We start from the raw sequence: 12,150 nt of genomic DNA on the forward strand, positions 1-12,150 counted from the left end.
CTCATTTTGTAAACACTGTCTGTCACATCTCTGCTAAGAGGAAGGAGCAGTGAGAGCATCTACCTCAGATGGTTGTGGTGGGGATCAAGTAGTATCCATATACCGCTACATAAATATTAGCTATCAGAATTATTGTGAACTGTTCCCTCACTGCTGGACATTTAGGTTGCTTCCAGGTTCTTCCAATTATAAATAATGATACTAAAAAGGGTGGGAGGTGGTATGTCAGAAGTTTGGGGTTTTAAAAATGTCTTTTGCTTTTTTAAGAAATTTTTACAATTTGCTTCCTCTTTTGTAAAACATCCATGCATATAATTTTTGTATTTATTCATTGGAGACTGGGGGGTGCCTTTGTACATTTGATTTTTTTCTGACACATTCACTTTTTCATTTAATCTGTTAGTTTTTGACTTATACTGGTTATTTTTTTTCTGGCATCTTTTCCAGCAGCTAGAAACTATGAATTAGTCCTTTGCCATATGTGATCTGTAAGTCTGAGTCCACCTTCATAGAGTCCAGGGTGAGAGACTGTGTCATAGCCTTTTTTGGGGGGGGTGGGGAGGAAGGGAGGGAATGTCTTATACAAACTGCTCTCACTATACTACCTTAATAAACACCCCTTTCTAAAATCTAATTGTCTGGCTGAGTCACTGATAGTAACTGACAATCATGGTGAGAACTAATTTAATACTAAAAAGACACTACTCTAACCCCTTAGGCTGCCCCGAGAAGACACGCTATGGGGAATGGAGTCATCCATGGAAGTAAGAATTGGAATAGCACCTCACCCTTCCTTTTCTCAATTTAGGTAAAATCTGAATATGGAATCCTTCCTGTCTCACCCCACCCCACCCCAGCCCAGGGAATTTCATCATACTTCACTGGCATTAATTTGTAATGCCCTTTTCCAAGAAGGGCTGTTCTTACTCTTTTTCCTTTCCCCTTCTAGGATACTCTAGGATCCCCTCGTGTTCTTCATGGAGTCAGTGGGATACAATGGGGAATATTCTGTAACCCTAGTCTGAGGGGTCCAATCCTGATCTTTTCCTTTTACCTTAGTGCTTATCCCTTTTTGTCATACCATCCTATGACATCCTCTCACATACTTTCTGGGGGTCCCGATCACTTTCTCTTCTCTAACAGGATTTAATACTAAGATTTGCAGCCCCTTATCATAGAAGTTGATCTCTTGAAGTGTCTACCTTAGCCCCACAGCAGAATTCATTGCAGGGCGCTGGTTTCACACCCCCTCTACTTTGTGGGATCATCTTTTTTAAGTGCTACTGAATTGTTTACTTTCTCCTAAGTCTACCCAACTCACACTCTTCCATCTGTGATATGCTCCAATATTAGTCCATCCTTGTTGTCCTACTAACCCCCAAACAGGAAGATATTGAAAGCCCAGTCTTTATCTGGGATCCTTTCTTCTCTCAGCTGAGAAGAGTACCTCTCTATCATCATATCACCTATAATATTGGCTTGCCAATGAAAGAATATATTTTTCCCACTAAAATTCTAATTTATTACTCCTGTGTACTCTATTATTGATTTTCTTACCATATCCTTAACTCCACAGATTTCTTTTTTGACCTGTGAATGTTTTCTGTGACTTCTCAATGTCTCTCAAATAATGAGAGATGGTTTTTCTTTCTTTTTTTTTTCATTGTAAACAAAGTCAGACAAAGTGACTCCCTCCACCTCGTATTCATGGCCCTATTATATGAAGATAAACATTTCATTTTTGAGTCTCTCAATGATACCTCAAAGTATTTTAATGGGAGAGGGGTCAGTGTGCAGGTTGAGGGGGAATAATTGAAGGGAAAACAATTGAGGGGAAAGATGTCTGTCTTACTTGCTTATATTTATGTCACCCTCACTAAGCACAGTACTTGGCACATAGTAAGCATTTAATATAGGCTATCTACCCATCTATCTACCTATCTATCTATCTATCTATCCATCTATCTATCTGTCTGTCTGTCTATCTATGTCTATCTTTCTATCTGTCTATCTATCCTTCTACTTAATTTACCTACATTCCTACACAACCTATCTAACTAACCTTCAGAGGTGAGGAAAATAACAATTGAATTATTAAAGGGGCAAGGCAGTTACTGAGGAGGTAAAGAAGTCCAGAAAATGAGTGAGTGGAATTCACAAGAGAAGTTAACATGCCTGAGGCCCCTCCCAAAATGGTGATCTGTGAGAGGGAACCACCAATCAAGACTATGGGCCTCAGGGCATACTTTTCTTAAGGGTTTTCTTAATGCTTTCTTAGGGAAAGCATTGCAAGAGTTATTTGAGTCTGAAGTAAAGTGAGTATGGATGGAATATTTGTTGTTGGGTTTTTTTTTGGGGGGGGTGCCAACCAATATTTCCTCATTGGAATATTTCCTTTTATTTCAACCACAGAGAAATACTATACTATATTGATTGGCTGTTCTTGTAATTTAAAGGGATTTTTTTTTCCGTGTTGCCTGCAAAATGTATTGTCTGATGTTATAGTTCTGAGGTTTGACTTTAGTGTTTCTAAGTGAGTGAAGCTTGGGTTTCTTATAGCTTGTGTTCTCATTCTGTACTTTACTATATGTTTCCAAAATTTCTGTCCAATTTCTCCATATGATTTCCTGATGTGCAGTATTTAAGTCTTCTTTTTATTATGCTTTTCTGAATAACTTATAGTCCTTAGCTTAATTCTCAGCACTATCTTCAAGTTCAATATTCATGTTTGGCAGAGCTCTTATATATTCTTCCAATCTTGATTTGGGATTTTTTTTCACTTTCTTTCACATAATTCTCCTATCTGCCTCCAAATTTTTGTGTTCTAATTCTGTTGTTCTCTTTTTCAGAGAAATGAATTAGTACAGCATATGTTTGTCATGTTTTACATTTTCTAGCCTTTGATCACACTTGATGATTTCTTACTTATGAGTTCTAATGTCTTAGTCTAATTTCTATCCTTATCTCTTTGACATTTTCATTAATTCTTTGATTGTTCTTCTAAGCAGTTCTGCAAGATTTCTAAACAGTTGTTGCATTGTTATTTCATTGGTCCTTACAAAAATTTTTGTAATACCTTAAACTTCTGGGAATTTTATTTTCTTTAGGAGGTGGCATGGGTCAGTGATTTAGTGGAAAATGTGAAAGAGTGGAAGTTGGAGAACCTGGATGCAAATCGGCTCTGGCCACTTTCTACCTGCATGTTCTTGGTCACTTAGGTCATTTGATTTTCTATAGACCACAGTCTCATCATCTATAAAATGAAGGATTGATATAAAAGCTGTCTTCTATCTCTAAATCTCTGAAAGAGAGAACAACAGAATTAGCCCGTGCTTGGTTACAAAGTACTTATCCGTTGAGATTTCTCTTTTCTTTATATGTCTGCTCGCTTCTTCTCAGTAAGCTTTTTGTCTGTTTTTATCATTCATTCTGTTGATTTTTATATGATAACCTTGCAGTTAACATGCTTTTTTCTGTCAGTCCTTTTCCTTCTGTGTGCCCCATGCTGTGGGGCCCCTTCTCCAACACTTACTTCCTGTTCAGTTTTCTCAGACTAGGTCTATGCCCTTCATGGGGAGAGGTGACCAGCTGGGACACTGAAGCAGAGAGATTCCAAAAGGCTTTTAGAGTCAGGGCCCTTCAAGATGTAGTTCTTCCCTGAACTGGTTCAGGCCAGGGCTATGAGAGAAGGGAGAGCCAGATGAGGGAGTGTCAGGCTGGAGGATTTGTCTTTATTTTATTCATAAGGTAAAGATTACCTTGTGACATGCTTTTCACTATTTCTCTATCCATGAACAATTTAATATATGTTTATATACATACGTATACCTATATTTATACATATATGTATTATATATGCATACGTATACATAAAACCTTAATTATAAGTAGTTAGTAGGTGGGGTATGTTTTAATCTGAACTTAAGATTTTATCTATTCATATAGAGGATTCCTGATGCAAAAACTCCTTCCATTGCTGGAGATTGGCAGCATTTCTGCAACTTTTAGTCCTAGAAAATGGAGTAGAGAACCAAGAGGTTGTGACTTACCCATAGTCACAGAACTAGTTTGTGTTGGAGAGAGAATCTGATCCAAGGTTTTCCTAACTCTAAGATCAGTTCTCTATCCACTATGGCATGCAGTGTCTCCACAACTATATTATTTGGGGTGATGATTCTATATTTTAAGACTTTGGTATATTTTTGCCCAGTTTTCTAATTTTTTCCTGTTATTCATAGGAATTCTAATGATATACTGTTATTTTTTTAACATAATACCTTTTCAACATAATATTTTTAACATAATTTTTAACATGATACTTTTTTTTCTTTCTGGATGCTTGGAGGATCTTAGCTTTGCAATTGTAGTTGCATAGTTCAACAATTATGTGCCCCTGCAGAATCAGTTCGGATTTCACTAAGACAAAGTCCAGTATATTCTGTGGAGTGTTGCCTAATCTTAAACAGTCTCACAATTTTTCTCTAATTTGCTCTTTAAATATAGTGTCTAGTTGTTTATTTTTTCCTAATGTTTTCTAGGATGCTAATTTAGTGTTTTTACTTCTTTCTTTGTCTCCCAAAGCTATTAATTTGGCCTGCATAACATAAGACTATTAGGATCATAGACTATATTTAGAGCCGTAATGTAAACCCATCTAGTTCAACCCCTTCAAATGAATAAACTGAGGCCTAAGGAAGTTACATGACTCACCCAAGTTCACACAACTAGCACACAGTTGCTTTTTAAGTTTTGATGTATCTTGGATTTGTTCTTCAATCTTTTTTTTTCTTCTCAACCTTATTTTGTTATTTGCTGCTTCTATTGATGTATTTAATTTTTAGATGTTACTTTGCAATTTCCCTAATTGTTCTTTTACCTTTTCATGCAAATTTATTCAATTCAAGTCTTCCTTTAATTCCTTAATATATTCATTATTCAGTTTAACTTGATATTTCTTCCTTCTTTCTTTCCTATCCATCAATGTTTGAACTTGCCTTCTTGGAGGAAAAATAGTTTCTTTCTCTTATCTTTTAATATAATTTGCCTATTATATCACATTATTAAAATTTTATTCATTTTTTTTTCTGTTAGGGGGTTGGGCAATATAGCAATGGTAACCCAAACAAAAAAAGTCAGAGCTCTAGCTTAAGACGGAAAGAGGGGGAAGGGAGGATATGGGGAGAAATCCCAGTCTCTTGATTTAGGATGAAAGGTGCAGTCATAAGGACCCCAAAGAACTCAAGCCTCTGAATTAAATCCTAGAAATGTGAGTTGTGAATATGAACAGTCAATGTGATTGACTAGCAGTTTCTGGTTCCTAAAGCTATGGAAGTATAAAGTTGACATTGTGGCTGCTGGAGGTTGAAACTCTAACAGTCGAGCCAACATTGTAAGAGAATATACTTTGGAGGTAAGCTATCAGTCTGATAGTTAAACATTCTGGAGCTGAGATATGGGATATTGGACTTAGTAGTTGTAGGAATCTAGAATTATGGTGGTAGATAGATGTCACAACCATTGCTAGAGTCTGAAACCTGGCAGGTATATGGCTGGCCTAGTTGGTCTGTTAATATATTATTATATACACCATCTCATTAAATTTTCATAACAATCCTGTGAGGGAGGCAGGACAGGAATTAGTCTCTCCTCTGCCCCTTATCCCATTTAAAGATGGAAAAACTGAGGTTCAGTACAATTTAAAACATGTGCACAAAGCTAAACAACTTTTTAATTAGTAGTAAAGCAAGTAGTAGAACCTGGGTTTTGTGATTCCTATTCAGTACATTTTCCACTCTACTTCGCTACATCTCACTAATACTGTGGTTGTTTACGGCATTGTTATTACTACTAAAGTTTTCTATAAATATAAACACCTAGCATAAAGATTTGTAATTTGAAGATTATAGAATTCTAAGGTGGAGAGAGATCTCTGAGGTCCATTTGATTTACTAGTCTCCAACTTAGATTGAATGTTTGTTTCACATTTTTGTAAGAGAAGGGCAAAGAATAAAAAATAGGATATGACCAGAGATTGGAGACTTCAACCTCCAATTTATTTTGCAAAAACATTCATTCAGGTCCTCGATGAGCTCAAATGCTAGATCGTGGGGACACGAGGATGGATACAGGACAGATCTGCTCTTGAGAAATTTACAAAGTAACAAGAGCAGGCATGCACACACACACACACACACACATACACGACACAAGTAATCATAATACAGGAAGACTGAGATGGATGCAAAAAGGTCCAGGAAAAGCACTATAAGCAGGTTGACAGATAAGGCTCCCTTTTCATGAGTGAGAAGCTGCTCTGCACAGTGTCTGAAATGTTTTTGATGTAACTCAATTCCCTGAATTGATAGATGAATCCTGTGTACATCACCTCTGCCAGTTGGTCATTCAGCCTCTGGTTGGAGGTCTCCAATAACAGGGCGCTCATTTCCTCCAAGGCCAGTCAATTTCATTTTTGGACAACTCTTAATTGTTATGAAGCTCTTCTCAACATTGAGATGAAATCCGCTTCCCTGTCATTTTAAATAGGATCAGAGATCGAGAAGGGGAGGGATTTTATGGGTCATCTTATGCAGGGAAATTAAAGTTTTGGGGACGTTGTGTCTTGCTCGTGGTCACACAGGTCATGATGATGCTGTTTATTTTTAAAGAGACTGGCAACAACTTCTTCACTCAAAATTCTGTCCAAACCTACCATTGCCACTTTATATGCTTACCTTGCACCCTGAAGGATGTGAAGAAGAGGTTCAGGAAAAGTGAAATGAGCGATTTCAGGAAGTTGAGATTCCTTTTCGTCAGCTAGAAGCCACTTTGGATCATGGCTAAGATTTTTGATGTAGTTTAACTCCTTATATTGACAGATGAATCCAGTGTACAATTTAGCAGTTATCCCATATGTGTTGTATAAGGAACCAAAACCAAAACCCCAAAGTGATTTACTTGGCTCAAAATGTAAATATTTATTCCTTAAATGCTAAAAACCAATGCCATCCATGCAATTCCACTGCTATTTCAGCCATCTGGCCCATACTGGTATGAAATTTTTGGATAAACAAAGTATCAGTGACTGTGCCTTCATGGGATTCCATCAAATGACCCTCAGGAGTTTTCAGGGAAGAGTTTTTGGAGGTCCAATATCTTACTTTCTAGGGGGCTTTAAAGAAAAGATTAACCTCCATAGCCCTCTCTTACTGAGGGCCTATTAGATGTGCCACCTGAAGTAAATAATTTGTTTTGGATACAATAAAAAGCACATGTTTACCCTTACACTAGCTAAAATAGTGCATTGTTGGAAGCCACAGATGTGCCTTGCCAGCTGCTTTAATGAGGTGACTATAATGTTAAATGCACAGGCAGGTACCTATCTGGTATGCCTCTGAAACCATAAATTCCCACGTCTCCCTTCCAAATGCACAAACCTCATCCTTCTGAGTAGGCACTGGGCCTTTGACAGCATATTAGTTCTCAGCCTTGCCCAACACCAGGAGAGCACTCCTGTGTGCACGGATGTACAAGTGAGAGTGCTTTTATGGCAGGTTCCCCGCACCTGTGGTTGCACACAGCCCTGACTGTGACCCTCAGCCCACCAGGGGTTGACCCCTTCTGAAACAAAAGGGAGAATGAGAAGGAAAGGGAGAAACATGAGGGAGAAAAATTAGAGAGGGAGAGAGACAGTGAGAAAGAGGGAAGGGTGGAAAAGGAAGAGAAAGAAGGAAGAGGAGACAGAGAGAGAGAAATAAAGATATGCCGTATTTCAAAGAAAAATCGGGAAATAATAGCATTGAGGAAGGCTTTTAGCCTGGACTTAAATTTCCCTTCCTGTACCTGAAACACCTGGTACTTAATATAACTCCTCATTCCACTAATAAAGCACTCAACACATTGGTGGCTTTTAATTTTATTTATTACAGCTAGAATTGTTACCACTCAAACCATCATCTGTAGATCTCAAATCAGGTTAAATGATTACTCCAGAGTGCTACAGATTTTTGACAAAAGCCTAATCTCTAGATTTGGTCAATGGACTTTTGAGGATTTTAAAATTAGGAAAACATAAAGCTTGAATGGACTGAAATCCTTAGGGATTATAGAGAAAAAAATTCCCCAATATTCTCACGTTTTCTGTGCCTTCTTTCTTTGTAGTATAAAGTCATGGGAACAAATTGACGAAGCTGGAATCTAAAAATTAGACTCTCCTTAAGTTGTGGCAACATCCCAGAATTCATACTCTTTCTTCAGTGGGTCACTTGAACAAGAGAGATGATGTTTTCTTTCCTCAGACTCAGAATGAAGTTCATATCAAATAAAGGTTGGCATATTATGCCATATGGCCACTGGTATAAACACTACTTGTGTGGCCCCTTTTGTGCTGGACCACACCAAAAGGATGGACCCCTTTGGATGAAAAGAGCTCCGGACCAGGATTGAAAAGACCAACATTCATACAATGTAGTACAGACACTAGATTGATAATCAACTCTGACTTTTCTGGTCAGACAATGTATAACCGTAAGTAAGCTGCTTCCCCTCCCAGGGCCTCATTTCCCCCTTTTTTAAAACTTAGGGATTGGACTACATGATCTTTAAATTTTCTTCTAGTTCTATGCTATTATGATCCTTTTTTTGGTATTCATCAAATGATAAAATACAAATAGCCATTTTTTATTAAAGACTTGATCTTTCTCTTCTTCCATACCTCAGAAACCCTCTGTGTTCACACTTGTCCTTTCCTCCTTTGTTGCCATCTCAGAGGAAGAGATGATCTTCTCCCATGCCAACATGACCTTTTCCATCTGGGACCCTTGATCCAATGGCTCCAAGTCAACTTGGAAGGATGTCCTAGTATTGTACCCTATAGAGCTGTGCTTAGCCCTATGCTTTGGAAATGATTGTTTTTTAAAATCATTGACAGTGATAAGGTTATCTGTGGTATCCTTCTATTTGCAAACCAAGGTGGGACAGGTACCCTATAGGATGACAGAGTTAGACTCAAAAGAAATATTGACCATCTTTTAAAAATGGGCTAAATCTATCAATAGGAAATCAAACAGGATTAAATGTGAAGCTTAACATTTAGGTTCATGAAATTCACAGGACGGGGGCAGCACCATCTGACAACAGTTTGTTTGAAAAACAGCAGTAGGGTTTTTAGAAGCCTACAAGCTAAATATGTCGATAGTATGTATGCTATGGCAGTCACAAAGGCAAAAAGCAGCTCAGGTTGCATAAAGAGAAAGGAATCGATCCCAACAGTTTGGGGAGCCCCAAAGCCTACCTACTCTAACACTTTCATTTTTGAAATGAGAAAACTGAGGTTCAAGGAAGTTAAGAGACTTTCCCAAGGTCACAAAGGCAGTAAGCACCTGAACCTAGGTGTTGCCCTGACTCCAGAATCAGTAGCTTTTCCATGCTGCCACTTTGAGAAAAGTGTATCTTCCTAGAATTATGAGGTGATTGTCCTGTTGTACTATGTCCCACTCAGTATGGTGCTCAGTTCTGGGGACTGTGTTTTAAAAAGGAAGTTGATAGTTGTTTCTATTAAGATGGCTGCCTGAATAGGAGGTTAGCTGCAGCTCCCATGTAACTACCTCAACAAAACCTTAAAGTTTGCACCAAATCAGATAGTAATTTTTAAAAATCCAATGAAAAACTACAGTAGGTGACTTCTTATACCCCAGAACTTAACAAAAGTCAGCCAGAAGTCCATGGAAAAGAGGAGAGTCATTTCAGCAAAGTTGGCACTAGCTAGAACAGAAACAAGATGTGTGTAGCCTAAAGAGTGAAGGGCTTCCATGAGAAAGCCTCAAGGTGAATATAAAGCCCCTGGGCAGGGACTTTGGAAGTCAGGCAAATGGCAGCACTCAGACTTGGACAACCCAGATCCAGGGTCTCTGAGGTCCCTGACACTATGTGCTGAGACCTAAGAGAGAGAGGTGAAGATCCAGAGCTCAGAACCTCAAAGATCTAAGGGGAACTAACCCTATAAGATGGAAGTCAACGGATCCCTGGAGATCCAAGCCAAGACTAAGCAGGTCCTGTCATTTTACCTGAAAGCACAGCAGGGTCTAGCACAAGGCCCCTATTAAGAAACTAGTTGGGAAGATGTTAAAAAAAAAACCACCGAGCAGCATGAAAAATTACTGCAAAATTTCAAAGATTTTTCAAAAGGAAGGAATAACTCCATAACAACTGCAAGCAAAAGCAAAGGAAAAAATGATTTTACAGAAGGACTATATGAATACCTGGAAGAAATGAAGCAAAGAATAAAAAATGAAATTAAAACTCTGGAGGAAAGAATTGAAAAGAGAATAAATAGTTTAGAAGAGGAAGTGGTAAACTTCACCCAAGAAATGAACTCAGGAAACTAGAAGACACCAAACAGAAATCAATAAATATGTATGTATGTATATGCACATATATGTATATATATGTGCATATATATACATGCATTCATATGTATGTGTTTGTATATACACAAAATTAAACAATTAGCAAAGAAAAAAAATGGTAGATGTGAAAAATAAGTGACCTGGAAAACATGTCAAAGAGAAACAATTTAAGAATCATTGGATTCCCTGAGCACAGTGATTTTTTTTAAACGAGTGCAAAATTTTGATAAATCAGAAAAGAAAACTGCTCAGATCTATTAGAATTGGAGGACAATAGAAAGAATCCACTAATACCTCCTGAAAGAAATCCCCAAAAGAAAAGTCCAAAGAATGTTATAGCCAAAATTCAGAGGTCCTACTTCAAAGAAAAAAAAAACCTGTAGATATCCAAAAGTTCACATAAGACCTGGAAACTTGCTACTATGAAAAAAGAGAGATCTTGAAATACAATATCCCCAAAGGCTTTTTAGTCTTACAATCAAGAATAACTTACCTTGCAAAGCTGAATGTCATCCTTGGTGGGATGGGGGGGTGAGAGGTGGGAACAAATTTCCAGTGGGATAAAGAACTTTTCAGCATTGGTAATAAAAAAATCAGAACTCAGTAGGGACTTTGAAATATAAGCATGAGTCCAGAGAAACCTAGAAAGGCAAGCTTATTTGAGCAACTGGAAGGAATCGTATGAAGTAGTGCTAACATTCTAACAGAAGAAGACATGTGTCTCTTCAAAAGTGTCTTTAAAAGGTATTGAGCTGCCAGGAATAGGGGTGTATTGCTTCTGTTCTGAGGATTTTAAAGTGGGAAAGAGAAGGAAAGATTAAAAGAATACACTGGTGTTGAAAAGTGTACTAAAAGGTAGACCTTGGTATTTCTCATAATTGGGGTGTGTGAGAAGAGTACACAAAGATGAAGGGGGTGGGGCAGGAGTGTGAGATGAATTTACTCTTTTCTGAAATAGACAAAGATGAGTAGAACACATAAAAAGAGTTTAGTGTAGAAATATGGCAAACTCAACAGGAAAACAAGTAGAAGTAGAGAAGGAGGGAGGGGTTAAGAAGGAGGATAATACTGGAGTGGGAATAATCGCAAAATAAAACAAGCTTCCTGAACTTCAAGGGGAATAAAAGGAAAAAAAGAAAAGAAAAATAGAGTCTAAGAAGGTATCTTCCATTGTTTTTTAGATAGCTGGGGATAGCTGGCTAAACAAATTATAGTATATAAATGTGATGGAATGTTATTGTACCATAAGACATTTTGAGGGACGATTTCAGAGTAACTTGGGTAATATAAACTGGTAAAAAAATGAACAGGATAGATCTAGGAAAACAATTTATACCAGGACACAAACATTATAAAGAAAGACAATGAGGAAAGATTATGAAAGAATTCTAATTAATGCAATAACCAACCCTGTCTCCAGAGGACCTATGATGAAGCATGTTACCCATATCCTAATAGAGAAGTGATGGACACAAAGTACAGAAAGAGACACACATTTTTGGATGTGCCCACTGTATAGATTGGTTTGGTTTGGTTAGGTTACTTGTTACAAGGTGTTTTTCTGCTTTCTTCCTCTTTTTTTAATGGGTCTAGGTATCACTGGTGATACAATTTTTAAAAAGAGGGCAATTATTTGATTTTTTTTTAGTTTTAGAGAACAGAAGGAAGTTGAGGAAGGAAGTTGAGAAAGGAAGGACAGAGGCAGGATGGTTTTGGAAAAAAATTGTAGGATCTGTTATAAATATAT

The sequence above is a fragment of the Trichosurus vulpecula genome, chromosome 3 (genome assembly GCF_011100635.1).
Source record: "Trichosurus vulpecula isolate mTriVul1 chromosome 3, mTriVul1.pri, whole genome shotgun sequence".
Taxonomy (NCBI): Eukaryota; Metazoa; Chordata; class Mammalia; order Diprotodontia; family Phalangeridae; genus Trichosurus; species Trichosurus vulpecula.